General features: G+C 33.4%; 1 non-coding gene across 1 annotated transcript; it reads left to right on the plus strand.

The window, feature by feature from the left end:
- On the plus strand, positions 1-122 carry LOC139095618 (U5 spliceosomal RNA). Its single transcript, XR_011544884.1, has one exon. It is a non-coding gene; the product is annotated as a U5 spliceosomal RNA (small nuclear RNA).
- Positions 123-11,867: the final 11,745 nt, after the last annotated feature.

Raw genomic sequence — 11,867 nt, forward strand, 5'->3', positions numbered from 1 at the left:
TCACTCTGTCTTCATCACAATTATCGAATTAATCTTTCGCCTTTTACTAAAGATTACCGTGTGATGAAGAAACTCTAATGAGTCTAAAACAAATTTTTTCATAGGTCAACTTCGGTTGGCCAACCTGATCAATACACATAAATATAATTACGTACAAACAGAGTTTGTAAACTTCAGGAGTTCGGACTCCAAAGTACTGCCAACTCAAAGGGTCAGACACTCTAGTGTACAGTACTGTAATGCACTTATTATACTTTCCATTGAAGTACAGTAATTATTTTAAATACAGCACTGTACTTTCATATAAATTCAACAAGTACAGTAAGTACAGTACTGTACTTTTGGAGTGTCTAGCTTGGCCCTTGACCAACTCTGCTTCAAAACTCAACATTTTATCCAGAGTGTGGCCGTCTCAAATTCGAATTCTTCGACATTTGATTGTCGAAGAAATCGAACATTTCGAACTCAACTTATTTTAAAATAAAAATTTACGTTACGAAGAAAAGTATAAGTAACGGTCAAAAAAAATTGAATTTTAGCGACAAAAATAATTTTTTTGAAAAAAATTAACAGTCGTTTTTGAGAAAGCCACACTATGATTTTATCCTACAAATAAATTCATTTCCATCAATGATAAAAATCCCCAAAAATTACAATCAACATTATCGCTCCCATTTACCAATAGCCTTAAGCATCAATATGAATTATTTGCAAAAGTCTTTGGCTTTTGTGTAATTTCATTTCCAAGTGCCAATTATAACAATTTACTTCCTTATTGTTTACTGCTTTGCTAATGAAATTATCACGTTTAATATTATTATTCATGATTTATATAAAGTGACAAAAATGGCCACTCCTTGATTGTTATTTCAATCATTCAAAGAACTTGTTATATTTTTTCTACTTCCCCCTCCACCCCCTTCTGTAATGTCATGAATGTAAATATAACGAAAGATTGAATGATAGACGATGGAAAGGAAAAAAAGGAAAAGAACGAAATTTACATCGAGAAGAGCGATAAATTAGTTAGAATGTTTTGTGGAGGGTCAGTTTGGAGTCATTTAGGGCGCTTTTTCTGATTTTTTGGGAGATTTAATGGAGTTTGTGTAGAAACTCAACTTCTGAGTCTACAAGCCTTTATTCAACTCGATCAAGTGATTAGTCGATTTTTCAACTTACTTACTTACTTCGCTGGCCGTACAGATCAAGTATGATCCATGGCCTCCCTCAGTCGGCTCCTGAAGCTGGCTCTATCGCTGGCTAACGCTTGCCAATTTTTTTTAAAACTTAGCTGATTTAAATTCATCAAGTCGGGAATGGGTAAAAAAAAACTGATATTTTAAAAAAAGTTCACTAGTTATAGAACGGCTAGGTATGGTTTAGAATGGCTGGAAATTGTTCAGAGCGGATGGAAACGGTTCAGAACGACTGAGAATAACTGGGAACAAATGTTATGGACTAGGATCGGTTTGGAACGTCTGTTAACGACAAAAATTAATTGAGAACGACTGAAAACAGGTGATGAACTTTAAGGTTCTCCGATTTAGCAAGAACAACTAGTAAAATGGTTCAAAAATGGCAAAATGTCAGAAAATGACTAAAAACTATTGAAAATGATTGGACATGACAGAGTACGATTGTTAAGGATAGCGATTTATTTAAAACGGCTAGAGAAAGTTGGAAACGACAGAAGAAGACATAAAATACTAGGAACTATGAGAATGATTGGAAACGAATATTGACTACTGGAAACGACTGAAACGACTGGAAATATTGGAACGACTTAAACAACTCAAGCGACTGGAACGATTTGAGCGACTGGAACGATTTGAACGATTGAAGTGACTGGAACAACTGGAACGATAGGAAACTTGTCCATATTCTTTTAATTTTGTCTCTTTTAAGAAGACCAGTAAAAAAGAAGTTCAAATTTCTCTTTGAAACATCTTTCTGTATCATCCACAAAAGACAAACTGCCACACCAACTCTAACCATCATCCATCTTCCCCCAAAAAAAATCACTCGATAAATTGAATGACAGCAATGACATATAATTTTGATTGATTAGAAATTCAAATATTTAGAATAATAATAAAGTGAGGTTCCCTTTATTTCTCCCCAGATGTTTGCTTTTTATTGCCGCCAGAAACCTCCAGCCACTTCTTTTATTTCTTTGCTTATATACAGTAGGCCGAAATTGGTCTTCTTCTCTTTCCACTTAACACCATTAGTTCATTGTTTTATGAAATAATTTTCGAACCCTTGAGAATATTTTTGTGTGGTTTCTTTTTGAAGGGTATGCTTGTGAATAATTTTTTTTGTTAGATATAAAGGAGCACTTGAAGGTTGTTTAAGGAACTTTATAAACATTTTTAAGGATTCTGATTTTTTTGAAATCTTTTATGGACTTTAATTTGCGTCAGAATAGTCATAAGAATTGTTTAGTTTTTTAGGAATTGGAAAGTTCTAAGATGTTGTGGCATTTTAGACAGTCTGTGAGCAGTCAGTTTAGACAGTCAGTTAATCTGTGAGCTGTGGCTCATTGGTGGGTCATGAAGGATTTGAACCTTAAAGACATAGAACTGATCAAACATATTTAGATCTATTTAGATCAATTTTGATGGTTTTTGATGATCACTTTCACATCCTTGTCTTATTTAGGACATAAAGAAATAATCCTTGATTAGTTGTGTGGATAACGACGCTAGAGCTCTCAATATCCCTAATTGGCAGAAGTTATCGGAAGATAGAGCTGTCTACAGACGTTCTTTAAACGCGGCAATAGGCCCCCGTGCGCCCTAGCCAAGGAAGTAAAAAGTAAGTAAGTAAAGCAATAATGAACAACCTGTGTACCACTTGTGTGACTCTAAAATTGTTTGAAAATTCAATGAACCGTATGCCATGTACGGTTTTAGTCGAGGCTTACCCAGGGCAGCCATCTGCTGTATTTTTGTCGGGACTCTGCTGTACTTTTCTACCTTGCTGCTGTGTCCCTACAAATTTCCAAAGAATTTTTTCCAAAAGTGTCCCGATATTTTGCGAAAATCCTCTGGCCACCCTAGGCTTACCCCCAAGGTGTACCGTAAAAAATAAAAGGTTGTCCCTCACTGGTATAGAGGATGCTTAGATGGCACTTAAGGACTAAATAAGCTCAATAACAACATTTTATGCATTTCTTAATGACTGACCGTTCCCTCATAAATTAATCTAAATTCCTTACAAGGAACCAAAATAACCAAAAAAGTCAATGAAATGATTGAAACAATGGAAATCACAATAAACAGTAGAAGGAGCTGGATGTTCACCAAATGTTCACTTAAATGTGACGAAAATTCCCTGAACAATTTCATTCACAGTAAAATAAGAAGGGAGACGAAAATTGGCCTTTATATTGTCATTAACGCATATCATTAAAATTAATGTTATTGTTGCATGACGTTCAAAATTATTTAGTTATTCATGCAGAGACTCCAACTCCTTGATTTATAAACAAAAATTGAGATATTGTAGCTTTAATAATAGAATGTGGTTTACATGATGTGGTGTTTGAGCTGTGGTGGGATGTTTGGTGTTTAAAATGTCATCAAGAGGTGAAGACCTATCAAGAGTAATTAGTAAATGATTTCTAAGGCTGGATGTGTAACTTGTGAGACTTATCCGAACTGTACAAGTTGTTCATGGCTGTCAGATGGGGGTCACATGGCCTACAAGTGGCAATTTATATGGAAATTAACATAAGAATGACCATTGGCCGTTTGCCTAATCTGCCATGATGAATTTGTGTCACTCGGGTTCTAGTCTTAATGTTCATCAGTTGAACATGCGGTCACATTGCCTCCAAGTGCCAATTAACATGAAAATTGTCATTTAACAGCTGCAACTTGACAGCAACTTATCTGCCATGATGAATATATGTCACTCGGGCCTAAGTCTTAATGTTCATCAGTTTCTTCATGGTCAAATTGCCTCCAAGTGCGAATTAACATGAAAATTGTCATTTGACAGCTGCAACTTGACAGAAACTTATCTGTCATTGTAAATGTGTGTTACTCGGGTCCAAGTCTTAATGTTCAAGAGCTGCTACATGCTAATTATATCATAATAAGCTCAGAAACCTTAAAACTTCTTTTTCAACTGTCTACGATCCCCACAAAATAAATCTATAATAAGTGTTTAATTAAATTAATTAAACTAAATGTTATTTACCTTTAATAAATTCCAACAAAGCTTCCATTGCATAAATATGTATCCCCAATATGAATAAAAATGTTCGTTTTGTGGAGGCAAATATTTTATGTTAATTTATCGAAAATACTTAAGGAAAACGTTAATTACAAAAGAAATGAATGGAAATTAAATTAAGGAAGCAATTTTGTAAGTTTTAATTATAAATTATAGGATTAAAGGATGGAGGTTGAATATTTCGATTGTGGTAAAAGTTTAAGAGGAAGTTTACTGATGGTTTCTGTTGAAATTTAATTAATGAAAATCATCTTGAAAAATTTCATTAATTAGGAAATTTAAATGAGAAGTTTTTTTATTCGGGAGGAATTGGAATAGGAAATTGTTTAGAGATATGTTTGTGGGGATTTAGGATATAAATAAGTACCACAAATAAATATCCTGTCAAACTGGAAGGGAAGTAGGGGGGTTGATGTTCTGATAAATCAGAAGGCGAGTGACAAAAGAGACCAAATTGTGACTTAATTAGTCACTTACATATTACACGACCTTGTGTGTGTCCTCGTGCGTGCTCATGTGCGCGTCCCTGTGTGTGCCTCTGTGCATGTCCTTGTTCGTATCCTTGCATGTGCGTGTCCCTGTGCGTGTCCCTCTGCATGTTCCTGCGCGTGATCTTGAGCGTGCATTTGCATTTGTCCCTGTGCGTGCTTTTGTGCGTATCCTAGTGCGTTTCCCTCTACGTACTCATGTCCGTGTCCCTGCACATACCCCTGTGCGTGCCCTTGTGCGTGTCGTAGTGCGTTTCCCTGTACGTACCCCTGTCCGTGTCTCTGTTCATGTCTCTGTACCCGTTTTAATATCTTAAAAATATCTCTTTCAACTCCCATTAATCACGATTATAACAATCATATTTCCCCCTTAAAAGCTACCTGTTCCATAACTTTTTAAAGTCAAATAAGGTAAATGAACTGAACAACGTTCAAAAAAAAAAAATTACACGTGAAAAATCATTTATTTATTTTCAGCATAGTCACGTCAATGCCCTTCGGTGAATGAAATTAATCATCATTTTTGACAATTTATTATAAATTCCAGGAAATACTTTTTGCATCAATCAGTTACTTACGTATTTAACCTTCTTTTCAGTCATTACCCTGGTTCCATGATTTTTTTGAAAACTCCTAATTTAATGACTTTTAAATCATATTATCATTAAGTACATCAAATGCGACAAAAAAATTGAAATTTATTTTTAAAAGGATGAATGAATGGAAAGCCTAAATTAGAAAGAATTCGCAGCTGTTCTAAGCCGCATTCAGTTTTAAATGATACACATTCATTAAAATCGTTATCGTCGCCGGTGCTAAAAATGAAATGATGAATTGCGTATTTTTTTCAGCGTCGAACAATTAAACCCACGCTTTTCATTTCTGTGCATGCCTTAAAGTTTATATATTTTGCAGGGTTGGTGATTTGGGTGTCTTTGGGTGAGTAGAATGTCTGGATCTGGGTTAGTATAAATAGCAATTTTGAATATCTCAGCATTTTTGAGTTTCAGGTCAGGAACGCATTCAGAGGGTCAGGTTTGGAAGTCAGACCCCCCACCCCTCCAGTGGTGCACTTCATACATTAGAACTTCAAACCCTTCCCCCCTCACCCTTTAAGAAATTTCTGGCTTCCCCCCTGTTGCAGACAATCCAAAGCCACCCAACTCTCCTTTCAACGCCAATTCTCACTTCTTGTTAATAATTTCCAACGTCAGCTTTTGTGGAAATTCGTGCACGAAGCAAACATTTTCATACAAAACAATTTCTTGCATCATCAATCAATAATTTCACGCACCAGCACCAGTAAAGGAAGTATTTTTTTTTTAATTTCTTTGTTATTACTGATGGATGGTGGAAATAGATGAGATGAAAAAAAATGTGTCGAGATTTATACATTTTTTTTCCAGTTGCTGACATTGCTCGACAAAAAGGCTTTTCATTCATACAGCAGTGAGAATGAAAAACTTGTTTCAGAAAGAATAATTAAAATTGATTGTGACAATTTGGAAATGAAAAAAAAAGTAAGAAGAAGAAGAAACAGATGGAGATTATAATAAGAAGGGGATGAAAAATTAATCAAGGGGTGTGAGATCTTTACGAGATACTCATTAGCTACTTATTGCTAAATTTAATTGCCAGATGAGACTTCCTTATTGTTTTATAATACTTAAAATATAAGAAAAAGAAGGAAAGTAATTGAATTTGAATTTTTGTAGACACAAGGGGTGGGACAGACATAATTATGGGGTCTGATTCAGTGGTGGGCAACCTGTTATTTTTTTCAGGACACATTGTTGGCTAGCCTCTACCATATTGCACAAGGCATACGGTTCATAGTGTTTCCGAACATTTTTAGGGGCACACTAGGGTTCCGCAGCATACAGGTTGCCCATCACTGGTCTAATTCCATACAGACTAAAGAAATTCAGCAATTTAAGAGTATATTCATTGATTAATCAACACTTAAACTTAATTTTAACAATCTACTTCAATTCCCCACTCAAAATAAACCCAACTCTACCCCACCCTTGCCCAACACTTTCAACAAAAAAGCTTCTGTTGTTAGAAAAGTTCGTTGGCACTTTTGAACAATTTATATTTGCGTAGTATTATGTTCATATGTTGACGACAAAAACTGCTTCTTTAACTCAAAAACTTTTCATTATTTATGTGCCATTTTAAAGTGTCTGGAAAAAAATTTTCTTCATCTCTTTAATTAACAATTTGAATGGATCTCATTTTCTCTGCTTTTGGTTTCATTTTGTTTTGTTTTTCTTCACTTTTTGTTAGCGTGGAAAATTTGAAAGTTTAAAATTTTATGTGTAAACTTAAAAACTGAGAAAGTTTATTTGAGGAAATTTAAATTTCTTTAAATTTTTAAAAGATTTTTAAAGTTGCTTTGTTTAAAATGGCGTTGAACTTTAGACTTTTCGTAATTTCTGGCATGCTGTTGATCACTTATCAAACGTCTAAATCTAGGAGTCTAGCCATAAACAGGATATGGATTCAAATTACCCGCACATACAGCTTTTATTTTTGAATTTTCCAGGATTCTTCAAGAAAAAATGTAAAATTTCATATTTAAAAATTGAAAACCACCAAAGAACCCCCCACCTTCACCTCTGGTCAATATATAGTCTCATACTTCTATTCTTTAAAGTACTTATTCTGGAACAGTTTCGGTGGCCAGCGGTGTTCTTAGTGAAAACAGGAAATACTACGGGAAGGTAAAACACTTGACGTTTGGTCAACTACCGAGTCTGATCGACATCCTCTCCAACTCCCCTCTTTGTATAGTCTCTGCGACTCTTTAACACATAAATTAAATTTCCATAATTATTCCAACCGTGAAAATCGCACTAATATGTTTATTCTCATTACTTCTTTATTTCACTTTTCTTGTGTTTTTCCAAAGTTATTCATGCTAACAATGCATAAGCCAATTTAACATTCTCATTTATGTATTCTTTTGTACAAACATCACATACGCACATTCACATCTTCAACGACAATAACAGGGACTTACATAAATTATTAAATTCATTCTATTTTTAACATATTTACATTTCCTTTTATGTCAAAAAAAATGTGTAAGCTAAATTTGAGTAAAAGAAAATTCATTGCATTTATTCATCCGAAATAATCCCATCTGAAGAATAAATATGAGTCATTGAGGGATAAAATTGAATGAATGAATTTTAAAATAGCATTAATGTATGGGAGCCGGTTGGTCATATAGTAGCAAATATAGAATATTTTGTATAAATGGAGTATCTGAAAATAGTAGGGGTTAAATGTTAATTCAGAATATAAAATTGGGTAATTCAAAGATGAAGGACCTTGCAATAAATCTTTGTGAATTTAGAAGAATACTTTAGGATTCAAAATTCTTCAGTTCAGCACAATTCTTAGCAAATATTTGTGTTTTATCTTGAACAATTCTAACAAATGTTCCTTAGAAAATGATGACAATATCCCCCTTTCTTATCAATATGTATTTATATTCTATAGCTGTATATATGAGTCTCTATATACGCTTAAGAGGGGAGTGGGGCTTAGAATTTTAATATGGAGCATTACGTAGGGGTTGATGGGAGGCGGCATCGTTTAAGAAGCCATTTATACCATTACCGTAGGGCGGCCACCTGCTGTATTTTTGCCGGGACGCTGCAGTATTTTTTTATTATGCTCCTTTGTCCCGAAAAACCCTCAAAATGTCCCTATTTTTCAACAAATCGAAAACTCCATACAAATATTGGAATTTTTGATAAATTTTGAACATTTTCCTTTTAAAGGTCTGGACTCAAGCCCAAAGCTGAAAATATTTTTATCGGAATTTCAATTATTTTCAGCACTTTTTTGCAAGTTTCGTACGTAATTTAATTAGTTCTTTGAATATTAAGACTTAAAATAGACCGAAAGAACCCCAAAAGTGCCAAACTTAGAAATGTCCTGATTTTTCTCAAAAGTGTCCCGATATTTTGCAAAAATCCTCTGGCCAGCCTAGCGTTACTTAACACAATTTCAACCTAAATCTGACTTGATTCCAAATTTGATTTGAATCCGGGACCAAACCATGGTTTCGTCGACCTAGTGCCGGATTTTGAATCGATTAATTGACTTGAGTTATTCGAGTAATTTCCAAACGTTCCCTTATTACTTCCCATACTCTTTAATCGTGACGGAAATATGAAATGTAATATCTTGAACTGTTCAAAACAATAAGTATGTTATCAGTTGTAAATGTCTTGAAAATTTCTCATTTTTATACCAAAACTATTACAAATTATGAAAATTCCATTAATATAATTTATACCTCAAAAGTTTCTATAATGAGTTTTAGAAAGATTTAACAAGTTTTTGAAATTAGATCAAGAACAAAAATGTAGGACGGCCTTCAAAAAGTGTGTCAACAAGACAATAAAATAACAGACTAATAAAATATAAATAATGGATTTTGTAACAGACTTATAAGACATAATCCTTCGAATGCGTGTTATGGTCATCATTTTCTATTCTTTAAGTTGACAAACATTTCTAAAATTGACTCATATTTAATGTCCTACAGCATTTAATGTCTGCGGCATGGCATTTTTACAAACATCATCTGCTGCTTGTTCATCCTACATCCAAATTATTAATTATGAATTTTCAGCCTTGATTATTCAATTTATCACAGTCCCACACATAATTTAAATAAAGACTCATTCATAAAAGAGTTTCAAAGCAAATTCAATATACGATTATAAATAAATGAAATTAATTTAAATCAAATAGGTATTCAAAAGACTTTCCAAAAAGCATTCACAATGAAATATAAATCTGTGATTTATATTGGATTTTGTATTTAATTATTGACATGAAGCCTTAATTAATTTAGATCAGAATTATTGATATCACAAATTTCAATTATTCAGAAATCAAAAGCTTTCAAAATAAAAGAGCTTATCATGCATAGTATACACATATTATTTAGTTAAGGGTTATAGTATTCTTCAAAATTAGAGTTTTTTTATAACTAAATATACTTCTGAAACAATAAGTACATGATGCATCTGAAAATAATATCCCGAGTGGCACTAATGAAGTAGGCTCCGTCACATAGCGTTTAGGGCTCCCCTAAACCTCTTTTACTAATACCAAATGAAAGCCGCCTCCGTTTGGCAGCCATATTGACTCAATTTAGACATTGGATCATTTGTGTCACATTTGATGTAATTTTTGTTACTAAACAACAAAGTTGTTCATGAAATATCAATTCTATAGACACTGAAGAAGCAGAATTAAAACTGAGATATCCAAAAATTGTTTGCAAACAAATTAAAATTTAAAATTGAAAGCTTGAGTGAAAGTTTTGACTACAAACTTCTACTTGTCTCTAAACCATTGATTTTGGAATAATATTTGTCTACTTTGTATTTCAATATTTTTTAAAATTGTCAAGCAAGTTCAAGGATCGACCACAATTGACATGAATTTCATAAAAATAATTGGCAAAAGACCGCCGATTAACGTCTTCTCCCAATGATCTCTTTGCAGGTTGTTATTTTCGGTATGTGACCCCTTTTGCAGGTTACCGTCTTCTCTCGAAGATCCTTGCAAGGATATCACTAGTTCTTTTTATACGACTACATCTACTAAAAATTCCATAATTTTTTGAAAAGAGCGATGATATTAGAGAAAGCTCTTCAGGATCCATCGGTGAAAGGCGCCAATCTTTGGAATATGAACTTGGAATCGGGATAACCCAGCTCTTGTCGACTCTGACACTAATAGCATCATTAGTGACAATCAAAATGTATTAAATATCTCGAAATTGTCATAGACTCATTACGCATTACAAAACCAATAGAAAAACAGGACCAATGAATACATTAAATATATTCCTAAAGGATTCATTTTGTTTATCCATATGTGTATTAAGCCTCAAACAAGACATTTAAGGACAAAACAAATATTTTCATTTTAGAAGATCTGTGACAATATTTTGCCACATATTCAGATCTTAAGAAGCTTCATTTCATTCCCAATAATTCCCTATTTTCTTATTCATACTCAATCAATTAGTTTTGAGTACATTACATAAGCTCCACCATTGAAAATCGTTCTAGATGATTGAAGCAAAATGATGGGGAATTATAATGAAATTTCCAAAATTTGTGAATATAAAGAAAGGAAGTGTGACGCACATTTTATGCTTACACTATGTTTGTAAAAGGAGGGATTGAATTAATAATATCGCATACATAAACAGATTTCGATATAATTGAATTAGGAACAGAAAATCAATTGATATTCTTTGCAAATAATTTTTATCCATCTTAATGGGGAGTTTTGGGGATGCTGGATGTGATGAGAAGTTGAGTTGTGATGGTTGGCATTTTGACTGTGATGGGAATTGCTGAGTAAAGCAATGTTATGTAATCTGTGTGTCGCGGCATAGTCTGGTGTCTCCGTAAATTCTTGGAAATGCTGCTAAAAATAGAAGATTGAGCACCACCGTGTGTTGAGTCTATAAAAGTCCAAAAAACAGCTCCACCAGGATCTGGAATGATTCCAGCAAAGGCGCCATCACATTTGGATCTTACCAACTCAAATGACATGCTCATACTCAGAAAATGCGCTTTTACCACTCCTTAACCCACCCCCCATTTCCTACTTCTAAATATATCCTTTATTATATTGAATACAACTAGTAATATATGTATGCTGTAATAAAATTCATGACTAGATCTGAATACATCCTATAAAACCCATATATAGCTGCTACTCAATGAAACAAGGAACTGAAAGATTTTACGATAATTTAATAAAAAAAAATCTTTAAAAATATTTTTCCAATATCGCTTTCAGTGAATTTCTTTGAAATTTAATTTTCTCCCTTTTCAATTATCAATCCCCCCTTCATATCGTGTATTCGATGAAAGCTGAATGCTCGAATTTGAATATGAGTTCTTGAATAATTCACTAAATAATCTTATCCTTGAAGTCGAGGAAAAAAGTCAATTAAAATTGATATATTTTTGATCATGTGCTTTGAAAATTTCTTAATGCTGTTTAGTTTAAAATTGGATTTTACTGTTTTCATGCTCAGTCTGAAGGAAAATTTGTAATTCTTTTGAAGAAGCTTTATATTAA

The sequence above is a fragment of the Chironomus tepperi genome, unplaced genomic scaffold, assembly GCF_022539635.2.
Source record: "Chironomus tepperi strain 1889 unplaced genomic scaffold, CSIRO-AGI_Ctep_v1 contig_367, whole genome shotgun sequence".
Classification (NCBI taxonomy): domain Eukaryota; kingdom Metazoa; phylum Arthropoda; class Insecta; order Diptera; family Chironomidae; genus Chironomus; species Chironomus tepperi.